Here is a 5360-nt window from a genome sequence, read left to right on the forward strand (position 1 = left end):
GATCTGCTTAACCTGCTCCAAACCGTGCAGTGAACTGCACATGAGTCACGCAGCAAGCAAGCAGACTAGTCTTCACTTCGCACCCAGCCAATGTATAATCCGAGTCAGTCAAACGCCAGAGTATGCGATACCTCGGATGACATCACAGCCAGATCGCAACTAAACTCATGTTTTCGGTACAAATAGGAAATGAAATCGCGAGGACTGTACACCATCCTGGAGCGCTTAGATTTCGCAGAAGTACCTGTTAGTGTTCCGTCCATAATGTTAACAAATCCGTGTGGCAAGTGGTAACAATTATTTTCCTCTTTTGAGGTGAGCAATTATTTTGGCTATCAAAAGTCAGGGCGAAAGACAATTTATTAGGAACTTACCATGGAGGTCGCCTCTGAACTGCTCTTAGTGCTGTTTAGGATAGAGAACTTTATTAATATTAACATCATGAACATTACGATACTGTGCGTCTGGAAATTTACCAAATATATCTATCAATTAGATCTCAAAATATTCATTTATTATCATAGTCCCGATCTCACTGAAAGTTAAGCCAACGGCCTTGTGGCAGTGGTAACACTGGTTCCTCTGAGATTACTGAAGTTAAGCGCTGTTGGGCTGGGTAGCACTTGGATCGATGCCCATATCGGTCTGCCGAGTGCTGTTGGCAAGTGGGGCGCACTCAGCCCTTCTGAGGCAAGCTGAGGAGCAACTTAACTGAGAAGTAGCGGCTCCGGTCTCGGAAACTGACATACGGCCGGCAGAGCGGTATGCTGACCACATGCCCCTCCATATCCGCATCCAGGATGCCTGTGGTCTGAGGATGACACGGCGGCCGGTCGGTACTGTTGGGCCTTCCAAGGCCTTTTCGGAAATAATTTAGATTTATGGGAAAGTTAAGATGTAGCCAGTCTCTGACAATGAATCCCCAGAATCAGAAACTGAGTTTAATGAGGATGGTTCCGTTGAACCAATAAATCTAAAATCAGAGTGTGATTTGTAAAAAGTAGAATCTGATTTGAATTTCAATGATATTGCAAAGTTAGAACCGTTTTTTGATGATGAAGTAATTGAAGTAGACGTCAAAAAGGAGAAGACAGAATTAATAACATTATCAGATCATGAAACTGCGCTCAGTGTGTCTCAGATTCAGCCAAGTTAGGGAATGCTAGAAACTCCTTTAAAATCAATGGAAACGCCAAGTGGTAATGTAGAAGCACCAAATTGGATGAAATTAGTGATTTCTAAACTTGAATCGCATCATAAGGAACTGAGGGGTAGTAATAAAGAACTGAAGGATTGTAATAAAGAACTGAAAAGTAGGATTGAGTGTAGTAATAAAGAACTTAACAGTAATATTGAATCTAGTAATGAAGAAATAAAGGATAGTAATAAAGAACTGAAAGATAATAATAGAGCATTAAAGGATGAAATGACCTCAAAACTGAATAGTTTAAATTATAAATTTGATGCTACTCACCATGATCTGCAAATCAAAGTATGGAAACAGTTAATTAAACTGCATAGTACTTTCAAAAGTGGAATTGACAAAGTTTGCAAAGATTTTAAGGATGCAGATGAACCTCTGGAAGGGAAGTTGTCAGAAAGAAAATGCAACAAATTCAAACTTTGCCCTAATCGATTTGAAGAAGAAACTAGTGGAGTAAATGCCTGTCATAAAGATATTAAGAAAGTTAAAGCAGATTGTGTGCAAGTATGTGAGGATGTGGACAAACGATGTTATGACGGAGTGGAAGCAGTAGAAATACAACTAGAACAACTAGGTAATAGTACTACTAACATAGAAAATAGAGTAACCTGTGCTAATTCTGGTAATACTATTGTACAGCAAGTGGCTTCAGTTGACGCTACTTTCATCGGACGTCGTCAGATTTTACATTTTGATTCTGACAAACAAATTCACCCATTACAGTTCTAGAATGATTTTGAGGATGTTTTGCCTAATGTATCATCAGAGCGAGAGAAAATTTCTTTTATAGGAAGTCATTTGTCAGAAGATGCTTTGCGGTGGTCAGCTGACGGAATGATAAGATGCAAAATTCTTTCTGAATTTAAATCTGCATGTCTTAATGGGTATTGGTCACACAATAAACAAAACGATGTTTTAAGAGAGTTTTGGAGTAGTAAAAAATTTGCTCCAGGACGTGAATCAGTAAAAGAGTACTCTAAGAAGTGGGTTTCACGGCTGTCATACAGAAAAGATGAAAACGGAGATGATTATCATGGAACTAGAAGGTAAGCTAAAGCTGCCTAGGTAATGGCAGAAGAGAATCATTTCCACACCTAGGGATAAGGTGGATAGGTTCGTTGAATATTTAGAGCTGGTAGAAAGAGTAGCTGCTGCTGAGGAGCAGAGGCAAAATAATAACAGGTCTTCTAACAATCACGTAAACAACAGACATAATGACAGAGGGAACGTGAATGTTAGAATTGTGTAGGTTCAGAATACAAGGTATAATTATCGTAATCAAGGCCGTGTAGAGGAAGAGGGGGTAGACAGTCACCACACATTCACAACAGTTATTACTATGACAGCGGAAATGTGAATAATAGGCCATTGAGGCAAGACTGAGAGCAAAATACTACCCTACCTGATTCTGTATCAAATGAACATAACAGGCCGCATATGGGAAACTAAATCTCGTCTTAGAGAAAACTGGCGTTCACAATGCTGGAACAGTAACACAGCCAGTAACAAAAACACAGACTACAATCAGTCAACACACGCAAACAGAAAACAGGGATGATGTGTAACACCACACCCGTTGCGTGTGTTCGCCCCTGACAAACAACTTACAGAGAAATTGGGAGTGGAACTGAATGCAAAAATGGATAAAGCTAGATTTAAATATGGCCCTGTAACCCCTAATTAATCTGCAGTGGTAGCGTTGACGATAAATCACACCTATTTTTACTTCCGAACATGAACCCTTAGGGTGTTCAATGACATCAAATACAAACACAAAAATAAAATAAAGCAAAAGAGTGAATTCAGGCTCCACTACTGAAAGTAAATGCTCTACTGAATCACAATAATTTTATTATAACCTTCAGATCAATGCTGAATAAAACACAATGGACAATTTACAAATTACCCTCCTGACTGGCATTGGCAGTGAACTGTGTTAAAATCCGTCCAAAACATGATCTCTTATATCTTGGCTGACTGACTGACATCGACACAAAATGTAAAATACAAAGCACCACTACACCCCAAAGTTTGATGAAACCTCTATAGAAACAGCAATTGCATGTGATCCAACAATTTAATGTTACTAGTAACACAGGCCGAAGTGGGAGCGATCTCACCATAATATTCCTGTTGCAGCAGCGGTCTCCGACAGTGCGGCTGCGCGGTCCGCGTGTGGTGTCTCGGAAGTACACTCCTACAATACTCCGATAACAGACCGCTGTCCATAAACTTCTCTAATTGCAACAATCTTCCCGGCAGCAAAGAGCTGTTGCCGCTAATATCCTCTCAGAGCGAAAGACCAAGATGAGAGATGGCTTGGCTAATGTCCTCTCAGTATGAGAGCCCAGAACGGAAGACCTCTATAGAGAGTCGAGCAAGATCACTCTTCACCTCTGTTTTCCCACCTCAACTTTTACCAAGCGAATCACATCAGTAGAAGCTCTCAAAATACCCAGTTTGCCAGTGTCGACCAATGTATGGCCTGGGAATAGAACTCTTTTCCACAATTCTTCCCTTTCTACAAAATTTCACAAGTAAACTCCGCCCACGCCGGCTGGGAAGACTCACAGCTGTGGGCAATAACACGTTTACTGGAATTTTTCTCCTAAGGGACCACTCGAGATTTTCCCGGCAAGATTCCCTGTTGTAGCGAAGACAGAATCCTGCATTGAAAGTTTTGTTATTCGGAACTCCTGGCCTGCCCCGCTTGAGTTACTCGGAGACGTAAAATTAGTGGGGACATGAGCGAGAGCACACACAGGAAAGCCCGTCCAGCCATCCACTTGAACACCTGCAGCCGCGCGTCCCCCAGAGGCTGGCAGCCACTGTGGCCTCTCTAAATGGCTTACAGAACTTTCCAGTTCACCATTCATGTCGCCAGGCTATGGCCTTCGGTGACTAGCTGGAAAGGTAGCCGAGCTCTGTCTCGCATACTGCATCTCCGCAAAATCTTATAACTACAAAATCGCGTAATTGTCGCTGTTTTACATAGCCAGCGTGCCGATGTGTTTCCAAATAGATTTCCTACACCGTAATTTAGAGTATTACTCCAACAAACAACAACGACTTATCTCCAATGCGATTGCGCCGCTGTCAGTCGTTTTTATTGACCCAAAGTGCTCGCAAAGGGATCACAGTCACGTTAAATGGACTCAAGTAAGGTGCAAGACCGTTGCCACCTTACATAGCCCCCTTTATTTTGGAGTACAGGTGATGACTCATTTTGTGTCACCTCCTCTGTTACAAAATTAGTATGATGATCATTTTCACGATTGAAAACCTTTTCGAGAGTTTTATTCACTGACAACTGACTGCCAGCTGCCCTTTTTCAGTCATTCTTTCACTCATCTTTGGGATACTGCCTTCGTTGATGGAATTCACATTTACTGACGTGGTCATGAATTTTTCTTAGCTTTTACTGTAATTTCTTTGCCAATTATGAACAATTCATGGCCAGAGTAAAAAAGGAAATGTAAAATACAAGGACTCACGTTGCAAAATCAATATACATAGGTACGCACTTTCGTGCTTTTCATCCGAATGGCAAACCCATGATTTTGACTGAAGACCCATTGAAAACTCAGACATCAGTCCCTATACAATTTGAAGTAAGTAAACATTTTTATAATCTAAATGGAAATCAGAGTGTCAGTAATGTCGTGGCCGTTCCTTTACAATTAAGGCGAGGAAAATAGTCGTTAGTACAGTCTGTAAACACACTTTGTGTCACTGTTACTGGACATGTATTTGTTTGTGCTCTAAGTGTCTTAGTTATACAATCCTAGCAATGTCTGCCCAAGTCCAGTGCTTGGCTGGCGTGCGATTGTGTAAATCCACATAGAAGCAAAAATTGACCAGTTCTCTCGATATTTATATAATATGGAACGACCACCTAAGTACTTTGTGTATTAACCTAACGTAGACATTCAAAACAAGACAATGTGGATAAAATGTAGAAGTGAAATAAAATGACAATTAAAATCACACATAAGACATAATTCCTAGATTGTCTCAGATTATCAAAGTTGTAAACAAAATATAATTCATTTCAGGTTTGTCTGAATGTTGGGGGTTTATTTTTTTTATTTAGTTTTGTATCATATTTATGAGGGACAACTTCACCGCATTGGTGTCCGATTGTTTGTAGCTACAC

This window comes from Schistocerca gregaria, chromosome 2 (genome assembly GCF_023897955.1).
Source record: "Schistocerca gregaria isolate iqSchGreg1 chromosome 2, iqSchGreg1.2, whole genome shotgun sequence".
NCBI lineage: Eukaryota > Metazoa > Arthropoda > Insecta > Orthoptera > Acrididae > Schistocerca > Schistocerca gregaria.